At 34.7% G+C, this 12225-nt stretch overlaps 1 long non-coding RNA gene across 1 annotated transcript in view; it reads right to left on the reverse strand.

Annotated features, from left to right (window-relative positions):
* The window catches only part of LOC118546276 (uncharacterized), a 522743-nt gene that overhangs the window by 123723 nt on the left and 386795 nt on the right, over positions 1-12225 (reverse strand). Inside the window, exon 5 of the long non-coding RNA XR_013442218.1 lies at positions 1483-1543. This is a non-coding gene — a long non-coding RNA (uncharacterized LOC118546276). The remainder of the gene's footprint in view (positions 1-1482; positions 1544-12225) is intronic.

The following is a 12225-nucleotide window of genomic DNA, read 5'->3' on the forward strand; positions in this document are numbered from 1 at the left end:
TCACAGATTACTCTTGTTTTAATAGTGAATATTTTGGATTTGGACTATTCTAATTAATAACGAGTTTTAAAAGAAAAAAAGGATCCATACATGCATGTATGAATTATGCAATTGTGAAGCATGAATGTAGTATTACCAGCCTATAATTAAGACCAAATTAACTATTAAGCTAATTGTGTAAGAGTCACACTGTGCTTGTTTTAACTCTTTTATAAAACCTCCGTTAGTGGTTTCAAGGAATGGGTAACATTATAACTTTCTCATAAAACAAGTAAGATCTTGTTGACTAGGCAGAGAACACAGGAAGTCACTAAAAAGTCTTGAATGTATACATATGTGTCTATAGTTGGAATAATACTGAAATTAACAATATTTGGATAAATTATTATCAGAAAACTAAAATTAATATTAACAGCATTATTACTATTAGCAGTGCTACTACTACTATAATTTATACTCCAGATCTACTGCATAAAAGAAGATATAACTTGCCTCTTAAACACAATATCTTCAAATTTATTTTTTAAAAAAAGATATTCTTAAAACATAATATATAGCTAGTTACAACTCTTACCTGGTCAACAGGTTGGGCAAAAATCAATTGTTATTAAAAAAATTTAAGCCACTAGACAATAAGCAAACACACAAAGAATAAACATAAAGCCAGCCACATACATATTTTTTAAGATTTTAAGCTCAACAGCAACAAAACTGTAAGTTGTACAATCATTAATCATTTCACTCATATCCACAATATTTAGCATTTCTAAATTATATCTTCATTGTGAAAAATAGTAATACTACATAAAAATTACTTAGTGTTTTTGCATGTTTTGAAATAAAATAAAATGTGTTCTATAGACTTTATGTAGATAATTTGGTCTACATAATTTTTTTTTACCATTATTTATTTTCTAATTATTCCCATTCTTGTTAAAAACTATAGTAAAAAATCAACAGTCATAATTGCATTCAATTATAGTAAAAATATCTTAACATGTATTCATAAACTTAGATGTGAAATAAAAAGCAACATTTGTTTTGGGTTTTATCGTAACTATAAGAATGTATATTTTGGTTTCATTCTCTTATTAGGTCATTTTTTTAAAAAAGCACAACTTTATTCCCTCTCTCCAGATTTCACTTCCTTTTACCTGGTATGACAAATGAAAAAATATATATTTTCTTTTTCTAAATTACTTTCTATTCAACCATTACATGAATGGATATATAGATATATGAATGGATATATAGATACATAATTCCAAGAGACTCAAACTGCACATAGATCATAAACTCAGACAAAAATTTGTCACAATGGTAGGTAATAGTATAAATTCTCAAGCCATCAATGAAAATTCCAACAGCTAGATCCATAAAGACTATGAAACAAATTCTTAAAACTAAATATAGTCAACATTGTTTTGTGTTTTTTCTTTAAAAATATTAAATATTAATTGTTCTTTTGCTTTTTGTTTTTACCTGAGATGATTTTCTCCTATGATCACTTTCTTCACTTCTCATATCCATTTTAAGTTTTTCCCTAAAACAACCACAAAAGGAGAAATATCAGACAACTGCTTGTCTAGGAGGATCATCTGGCTGGATGGTGGGAATGAAGGTAGATGATCGAGAAGAAAACACAATATCAAAATGGGCAAAACCTTTTAAAGTATTTTTTTTAAAGGCTTGGAAGACTCCTAGAGCCCCACCCAAGGCTACTCATATGACATATAATGTGGTTTCATAGTTTGCATTTACGCGTTCATTTTGGTTGGTGTTGTTTTCACAGTAACAGTTTTGAAAGTGAAAGGAGGCATAGCTGTAAAGAAGCGACTAGGTTTTGCACAATGAACTAGTGAAAGCTGAAAAGAGATTTGGATTTGGCATGGAGCTTAATAAGATAATTAAGAGTGTAGAGATTAATGGCTCCTAAAAATAACATTTAAAATAATGTTTTTCAACTAAAGGATCTTGAAACATGAAAACAGGTTTATAAATGTTAATTAAGGCTGTGAAAGTTGATGTTCCATTAGCTGAGGCAGCATAAAGGAACAAGAGCTATTTTTTTAAATAATTAGTGAACAATAACCGATAAACTTAATAAAACGTTTTATTTGAATGTTATCAGTATATAGGGTAATTGTAATTTCCCATAATTCTTCATAGAGTAACAAAAAAAGGAGGTAGAGTTCATCAGTTCTATAATATTTTCTCTTTGTTTATCCTACATATTTTCAATATGATAAAATATGATTTTAAAAGCATAACAGTTTGCTCCAAGTTTATTCTTTTCATGGAGAATATTATAGCATCAATTCTTAATATGCAAATTATAGTCTTCATTTCTATATGCTCTATTTTTAAGAAGTACTTTCTCTTTTTTAACAATTTTTAAACATGTTTAGAAAAGTTTTAATCAACATTAAAATAGGTGGAATACATCTGCTAATCCTTTCCCACTGAACCAGGCAAAACTGGGTTTTGTTACAAAATGCTTAAATTGCTTAACAATTTACTCCTACAAATAGACAAAATAATTAGAATGCAATGCATTTATCTGCTGAGCCAATCATTGCTTTAAACTTAAAACAAGTTTGTATGTACTTTTTCCACTAAAATACTTAATGGATATTTCCAACGCTCTCTGCAACCGCCCTAAGACAAACGCTTCTTTTAAAATATATTTTAAAAGAGAGTATTATTGTGGAACAAGCTTCTTTTCTACTTAGCAACTGAGAGCATGATCTTTTCATCCCTACTTCGGTTATACTGAAATCCTGGTAAATAATTTAAATACAACTTCCCCCAAACTAATTTTATTTCTTAATGTATCTTCTAATATGACCCTTTTTTAGAAGTTCAAAAAGTTTCTTCCTTCACATTTCAAATTATGAGTCACAGCAAATAAAAGATTTAGTTTCTTTAAACAACTAGGACTAAACGCTCACTTTTCTTAGATAGCAAAAACTAATACTGTACACGAAAAGCACAGATAACATATTAATGTCTTTCCCAACTTCGATGTATAACCAAAATAAAAACATGTACCATCTTTTCCATAGACATTTTTCTATTTTTACATAAGTTTCTATTCTAATCAGGATTAGAGCAAGAGAGCAAAAGGAAAAAGTTAATAAGAGTAAAGTGGGTGATGAGCTAAATAAGAGTACATTGAAAGTTCAAGGATCCCCTTTTATCTAAGAGTAGGCTTAAAAAGAAACAACAAAAAAAGTTATACCTGATATGAAAGGTGCGATTTCACCAAGTGCAATATATTGCTAATTATGCCATATTTTTGAAATAATAAAAATAAGGAAGGCTCATTTGGTTATGTTGCCTTACAAAGCTGCTTTACAAAGCCCGATGTCTCTGTAGGTATACAAGCCAATGTTTGCTTTTTTTTTGGTTTGTTTTGGTTTGGATTTTTGTTTGTTTGTTTTTGTTTTTGTTTTTGAGCAGGAGCGTCTCATATTTTTCAGCACTGTTGCATGGAGTAGGACAAACTCAAGATTTTTTTTTTTTTCTTCGGGGCTCCTGTTATTTCTTGGAAAAAAGGACCAGGGTGCTTGTCTTCTTTTTCTTCCTTCTCCGTATTCCAGGCACAAAGCACTGCGCAGAAGCTGCACCAATCCTTGCTGTCCCTGGCAGCAGAATGGTAGAAGGTGGGAGAGACCAGGAATCCTTCCAGGCTGAGCTGACTTTAGAAATGAGGATTGCACACGTTTGTCTCCTGAACCAAAAGGGTGAGAAGGCAGGGTGCCAGCTTGCTACACGGCTGCAATGATCTCATGCTCACTGCTGCGGCCGTCCTGTTTGCCCTGTTCAAATGCCTGTTCATTATAAACCAAAAAAAAAAAAAAAAAAGTACTTGGATTCTTCAGCAAGCAGAAAGGGTATTAACATTTAAAAAAATCAGCAGTAAGAAAAGCCAAAAAACAAAAAGCACATACAATTTTAGGATTCACTTGTTATGCCTCAATATTCTGTTTATATTTTTCTTTTTTTTTTTTCCTATTTAGAGATAAGCAGCAGAATTTATCAGGCGTGAAAGGGACAGCCTCCTGGTGGCCTGCCAAAAACCCAGAATAAAGGCGAAGTTGTGCTTCAAAGCTCAGTCGCTTGCTGAGTCTGGCTAAAGTCAAGTATTAAGATCCACCATTTTCTGAGCCATGCTAGAAAAGAAGAAAAAAGTCAGGACGGTTGCTGCTTTCCAAGTCTCCGTTGGCACCATCACAAAATCTCAGTCGTAAGGTCACATGATTCTCTGCCAAATGTAGAGTGCATTCCCATCAACCATTCTGCTGATACTGCGAAGGCAGCTATTGTCTCGTTTAGACCCAAAGTTCAGCCCACTCTTCATTGAATTAGCTGAAAAACGCATCACCTTTGGGGGCTGGGAGTCATGGAAACGTCTACCTGGCAAGCTGCCCACTTTTTCTGCCCATCAACCAGAGATGGAATTGTGCTGCCTAATGCAATGATGACTTGGAATGTGAAGACTCGTCCAAAGTGAATCTGATTCTTGCAACGCCTGTTTCAGTTTGCACAGAAAACTCTGGCTTCTTTTATTTAAGGTGGGGGTGGGGGGGGATCTTTCCTACTAACTGTAGCAAAAAAAGGTCTGAACATGCCTACTCTGCAACTTGATTTCACAACACACCCAAACGGTTCTCAAATGAAAAGACCGAAGCCCTGCAAGTTTTCGGAGTTAAACGCATCCCTTCCTCTCTCTCCTTTTCCTAACTAGTAAATGCAACAAGCTCAGGACATTTGTTGTAGTCTCTCACATTAAGGTTTAAAATCCATGAGATTCTTCTCACTTTCTATTACTTTCTGATTTTATCTGGCACTGATTTTATACTCCGTGGCCACAAAATCCACCCGCAACAGTAGGGATGCATTATTGCTGCAACCCCCTTCGAAGCGGTCCCCTGAGAGAGGCAGTTGTCTCCTCGACCACACAAAATCTTGCAACTGGGTTCTGTGGTAATCCTCATCAGTACCTAGCACAGCTGCTGTGCAAGTTTGCTGAGAATGACTCATGTAAGAAGTGCTCTTTCTGTTCCTTCGCTAGCTAGTTTGCCTGTTTGGCATGAAAGATACCTTGGAAAGATTTAGGGCATGTTATCGACACCTCTTAGGCAATAAAATGAAATGCTCACCCCCTTCCCAGTGAATTTCCATTCTAGCAGGCGACGAAAGTGTCCATGGACTAACATTTCCAGACTTTCTAACAAAAGTATAGTGAATTCAATCTTTCACTATTACTTTAAGCAGACTCTAAAGCCAAGCGGGAAAGCAAGTATTATGATTAGTATTTAAACCAAACACACTTGGGAGTACTAAGAAGAATCATGTTCTATTACCTACATTTAAAAACGGTGCAATGACAGGAGATCTTTATCTAAAGCACAGTTATGCTTGCAAAAAAATTAAAATAAATTCAGGGCTTTACAAAACGATGGACTAACATTCCCCCTCCTCCATGTATGGATGCCCACACATCGCACATTACAGGACAAAGATTTAAAAAGACCATCAAGGGGCGCCTGGGTGGCTCAGTTGGTTAAGCAACTGCCTTCTGCTCAGGTCATGATCCTGGAGTCCTGGGATCGAGTCCTGCATCCGGCTCCCTGCTCAGCAGGGAGTCTGCTTCTCCCTCTGACCCTCTCCCCTCTCATGTGCTCTCTCTCTCTCTCATTCTCTCTCTCTCAAGTAAATAAATAAAATCTTTAAAAATAAATAAATAAATAAAAAGATCATCAAACCATGATTTGCTTAAAAATTCATCATCCCCCCCTCAAAAAAAAATTCTGGGATCTAGGAAACAGATCCTAAAAATAGTCTGTGGTCTTTCTGGTGCCACATTCTTTGGGTCACTTTCTTTAGAAGTGATAGGAGTGAATGTGCACGTGTGCACACACATACATGGGAACTATTCTGGGGTCTTCCCCACTTGTAATTCAAAATACAAACAACTCTAAGCCAGAAAGCAAAAACTGACACATGTGCTGAAATTAAAATTGCTTTATTCGAGATTGCAGAATTCTGGGCAAATTTTGCTAATGCCCTCAGCACATGCTTTGGGTGCCTGGTGGGACTCAAGCACAGGTGGCAGACACATGTGTCCCATGCTTCGGCACAGCAAGAAAAAAGGAGGTAAGCTCTCGTAGAATGAGAAATTTAAATTTTCAGCTCTCATTCTCTTATTCAGCAGATATTTATTAAGTACTCTTATGGGGGTTGGCCTTGTGACAGGCACAGGGGAACAGCAATGAATCAAGTGAACATGCCCCCATGCAGGAGTCAGTCAATGAGAACTTGCAAGTGGCAAAAGCTTACTTCTAAAGGTAAGTGTTGCCATAAAATGCTAAAGGAGCATTTATTGGTGATAAAGTAATCGAGAAACAAGCTGGTAGAAATTGGAAAGTAGAAGTGAAACGGATATCGAAAAATAAATTACAGATAGACATGGGTTCTTTGTCTCAAATTGTCTCTTTTTAATGGAAAATTTATTAGTCGCTTTTTCCTAATTCTGTTTAAGTTCCCTATAGAAACCAGGGCAAAAATCGTATGCTGCCCTGCCAATTAAAGAATAACAAAAGAAAAAAGGACAAAAAAGAAACGGGACAGTTTTTCCTAATCCTCCTGCCAGGTAAAACTAAAAACCCTGGACATCATACATAAAACAAACATCAGGACACTCTGAATGATGGAGAGAAGAGGACAGAATAGCCAGGGACCTCAGGACCCAAGGAACAACGTTGTGGTGAGTTCCCTGGATTTTATTTTTGACTCATCTATCCAAAACTTGGAGCGGAAGAAGCCAGCAACCCAGAGACACCAATTGGTGCAGACCAGAGAAGCCTCAACAAAAGCCTGTTCTTTGCAGCCAAAGGACAAAGAAAGCAGCAGCCTAGGAAGACAGAAAGCACTGGGGCAATACTACTTTGCTCTAGTCAGACACCACACAAACAGCCACCCCCGTACCTAGGCCCAGTGGGGAGCTCCTGCAGACCCTTGGTAGGCTAGAACAAAGCATCCCAACTTCCTCTCCCCAACCCCAGAGTGGTGTAAGGAAGTCTAAATAGGAAATTGGGACTTTTGTCCTTGTCAAGGGATAACAAGGTCCCTACCCTAACCCAATGTAATAATGTCAGTGGAGACTACATTGGGATCCTGGACTTCTACCCAAGCCCAACAATAATGAGGCACCATTCTCCCTCCCTACTAAGGTTGTGTTGGACAGAGGAGGCCTAGTGGAGGGTCAGGACATTAGAAACTGTCCAGCTCTAGAATTCCCTAACCTGTAAGGTGCCAGCAGAGGCCATGATGGGGGCAGTAACAAACCACTGACAACCCTCCTAGCCAGGAAAGTATCAGTGGAGGCCTACTGGGGAATAGGAGCTCTCACCCCACCCAGCAGGAACACAGAGCCCTCCCACTCAAGTGTCAGTGCTACAGCTGGCAATGACGAGGTGTGCCCCCTTTCTCTGCTGGAGTAGTGTCAGAGCAAGCCAGCTAAAATAGAAGCTTTAATAATACCCAGAGTCTCACAGTACCCAAAATGTCCAGGTTTCTTTCAACTGAAAATCATTTGTCATACAAAGAAGCAGAAACATCTCAAACTGAATGTAAAAAGACACCAATACTTGTGAACACCAAGACAACAGAGATATTAGAATTACCTCACAAAGATTTTAAAGCAGCCATCATGAAAATGCTTCAATGAGAAATTATGAAACATGGTTGAAACAAACAAACGTCTTATCAAAGAAATAGAAGCTTTCTAGAATAACCAGATAGAAATTTTAGAACTGAAAAATATGATAACTATGATAAATAAAAAAAAATGCAGGAGGCAAAGGAAAGAACCAGTGAATGAGGAGAGAGAACAATAAAAATGGTCTAATCTGAACCACAGAGAGAAAATATACTTAAAAAAAAAAAAGTGAACAGAGACTCAGGCAACTGTGGAACTATAATAAAAGAAAACATTTGTGCCATTGGAATCCCAGAAAGAGAAGAGAAAGAGGGCAAGGCATAAAACATGCTAAAAAAATAATGGCCCCAAATTCCCCAAATTTAGTAAAAGGATGCAGATTCAAAGAGGCTGGGCAAACCACAAGCAAGAAAAAAAAAAAAGACATCCATCCCAAAACACATCATAGTCAAACTTCTGAAAACTAAAGACAAAGAAAAAAACTTGAAAGCAGCAAGAGAAAAACATAATCTTCCTTTAGAGGAAAAACAATTCTGATAAGTAAATTTCTCATCAGAAACCATGGAGCCCAGAAGTAAGGGGTACAACATTTTTAATGCTGAGAGAAAAGAACTGTCAATCCAGAATCCTATGTCCATGGAAAATATCCTTTAGGAATGAAGTGGAAATCGTCATTATCAGATGAAGGAAAGATAATATAATTCTTCAACAGTAGACCCACCTTGAAAGAATAGTTAAGGAAGTTGTCTAAACAGAAAGGAGATGATAAAAGACGAATCTTGGACCTTTAGAAAGGAATAAAGAATTCAGTAACAAAAATATGAGTAAAAATAATAGACTTTCCTTCTCTGATGTTTTCCAAATTATGTTTGATGGCAGAAACAAAAATTTAACAATGTCTGATGTGGTTCTAAATGTATGTAGAGGAAATACTTAAGACAATTATAAATGGGTATGGATAAAAGTACAAGAAGGGAGGTAAAGTCCCTGTACTTCACTTGAACAAGTAAAATGAAGACACCAGTACACTGTGATGTTATGTATATAAAATCTAATACATAAAACAACCTCTAAAAAACTACACAAAGAAATACACTGAAAAATACTAGGAAGTCAAAATTCTAAAAATTCTAAAAGGTGTTTAAATAACACACAGGCAGGCAGGTGATATGAAAAACAAAGAGAAAAAAAACAAAGAATCAAATGGCAGGCTTAAGCCATAATGTATCAATAATTAAATTGAGGGGCTCCTGGATGGCTCAGTCGGTTAAGCCTCTGACTCTTGGTTTCAGCTCAGGTCATGATCTCAGGGTCATGAAATTGGGCCCCATGTGGGGCTCCGAGCTGGGCATGGAGCCTGCTTAAGATTCTCTCTCTCCCTCTGCCCATCCCCCCACTTTCTCTCTCTCTCAAAAAAAAAAAAATAAAATAAAATAAATTGAATGTAAATTGTCTGAATACACCAATTAAATGGCAGAGATATGCTCAGTGGATTTTAAAAAAATGTGGCTTAATTATATACTGTCCAAAAGGAACTCAATTCAAATACAATAATATACACAGATTTAAAGTAAAAGCATGGAAACAACATATACACACACACACACACACACACACACACACACACATATATATATATACATACACATATATATAAAATATGTATTTGTATACAGATATATGTATTACATGTAGTACATACACATTATATCTATGTCTTATGCAAACATTAATCAAATAAAGCAGGAATAGCAACATTAATATCAAATAAAAGATCTTCAAAGCAAAAAAATTACCAGAGACAGAAATAAACATCATATAATGATAAAAAGGAATATCTAACAAGAAAACATAACAACTCTGAATGTGTATACACGAAAGAGCTACAAAATGTGTGGAATAAAAACTGGTAAAATAGAAAAAAAATAGACAAGTCCATGATTATAGTTGTAAACTTCAGCATACCTAGAACAACTGATAGAAAATTAGCAAGCATATAGAACTTAATATTATCAACAAACAGGATCTAATTGATATATTTAGAACATACAGCCAACAATAAAAGAATACACATTCTTTTCAAGTGCCCACAAATATATTCCAAGATAGGCCATATCCTGGTCTATAAAGCAATTATCAACAAATCTGAAATCCTACAGAGTGTGTTTTCTGGCCAAAATGGAATCAAACCAGAAACCAATAAGAGAAAGATAATGGGAGAATCTCTAAACACTTAGAAGTTAGTTAACACACTTCTAGATAACCGTAAGTCAAAGAGGAAATCAAGGAAAAAAATACACTGGAGTGAATGAAAAATGAAAATAGAACATAGCAAAATTGGTGGGACACAACTACAGCAGTACTCAGAGGGAAACTGATAGTACTAATTGCATACATTAGAAAAGACAAAAGTCTCAAACCAATAATCCAAACTCCAATCTCAAGAACCAAGAAAAAGAAGAGTAAAATCAACCTAAGGCAAAATAACAATAATAATAATAGCACAAATAAATGAAATTGAAAAACAGAAAAGCAGTAGAGAAAATCAATGAAGCCAAGAGTTTGTTCTTGGAAAAGATAGATAAGCTTCTTGGCAAGCCTCCAGCATGACTGACAGATAAAAAAGAGAAAAGACACAAATTGCCAATCATGAATGAAACAGGCATATCACTACAGACATCTAAAGACAATAATGGAAAATTACAAGCACTAAACACAGAACTTAGACAACTTAGATGGAGTGGACCAATTCTTCAATAATACAAATTACCCTAACCCACCAAATATGAATTAGATTATTTGAATAACCGTGTAACTATTAAGGAAATTGAATTTGTAATTTAAAAACTCTCTCAAAAACAAAACTCCAAGCCTAGATGGTTTTGTTGGATAATTCTAACAAATATTTGAAGAAGACTTAACACACACATACTCTACACAATTTTTTTTTTTAGAAAATACAGGAGGGGACAATTTCCAATTTATTTTATGAGATGAATATTATCCTGATACTAAACACAGACAAACACAGTAGAAAAAGAGAAATACATAGACCAATATCCCTCACAAACATCAATTTAAAATCTTTAATATTGTACTAGCAAATAGAATACAGCAATATATAAAAAAAATTATATACCATGGCCAGTTGAAGGTTATTCCATGGATGCAAGTCTGGTTCAATATTCTGAAATCAATCAATATAATCTACCATAAATAGGCTAAAGAAGAATTATCACATGATGATATTGATAGATGAAGAAAAATTCAGCACCCATTCATGATTGAAAACTCTGACAACTAGGAATAGAGGGAAACATCCTCAATTTGACAAAGATCTTCTTTAAAAAAAAAACAAACACTACAGTTAGCATTCACTTAATGGTGAAAAACTAAATGCTGTCCGCATAAGATCAGCAATAAGGCAAGGGTCTTCACTTTTACCATCTATTTGATTTAATGCTTCGAGTTCTATTCTAGCTGGTGTAATAAGGCAAAAAGAAAAAGGAAATAAAACATAGATATATAAATACAATATTAATTAAAATCACTCAAAATTTAAACACTTAGGTATAGGTCTAAAAAAATGTATAGAACTTGTATGATGAAAACTATAAAATGCTGATGAAAGAAACCTAAGAGATCTGGAAAGACATATCATGTTCATGGATTGCAAGTCTCAACATAGTAAAGATGTCAATTCTTCTCAAATGGATATAAAGGTTTAATGCAATGCCCATCAAAATTAAGGAAAATTTTTGGTAGAGATAGGTAAAATTATTCTAAACTTTAGAATAATTGAAAAGCAAAGGAAGGAACTAGAATAGCTAAACAATTTTGGAAAAAATATATTGGGAGGAATTGTCTAATTTCAAGATGTATTATATAATAGTACATTATTTAATATACTAATATTAAGTATAATGTTATCTATCTATATAATAGTATGTTATTAATAACAAATATAACAACAGATTATTGTTTGATTGTAATCAAGACTGAGGTACTGGCAGTGAAATAACCATGTCAATCAATGAAACAGAACAGGGAAGCTAGAAATAGACCCACAGATATATGTCCAATTGATTTTTGACAAAGATGCAAAACCAATTCAATGGAGGAAAGGTAGTCTTTTCAACAAATGGTACTGGAGTGATTGATCATCCACAGGCACAAAAAGAGAGAGAGAGGACTTTGACTTATATCTGTACAAAATTTATACAACCTATACAAAAATTAACTCAGAGTGGATTACAGACTTAAATGTAAACATAAAAGTATAAAATTTCTAGCTAATAACCTCAAACAAAATCTTGGGGATCTGGGGCTAGGTAGAATGTTCCTAGAATTGACACCAAAATCACAATCCATAAAAACTGATAAATTGGTTTTTGTCAAAATTAAAAACTTTTGCTCCATTAAAAAAAAATCCATTAAAAGGATAAAAAGACAAGTTGCAGATTGGAAGAAAATATCTTCAAACCACATACCTGACAAAG

The sequence above is a fragment of the Halichoerus grypus genome, chromosome 1 (assembly GCF_964656455.1).
Source record: "Halichoerus grypus chromosome 1, mHalGry1.hap1.1, whole genome shotgun sequence".
Taxonomy (NCBI): Eukaryota; Metazoa; Chordata; class Mammalia; order Carnivora; family Phocidae; genus Halichoerus; species Halichoerus grypus.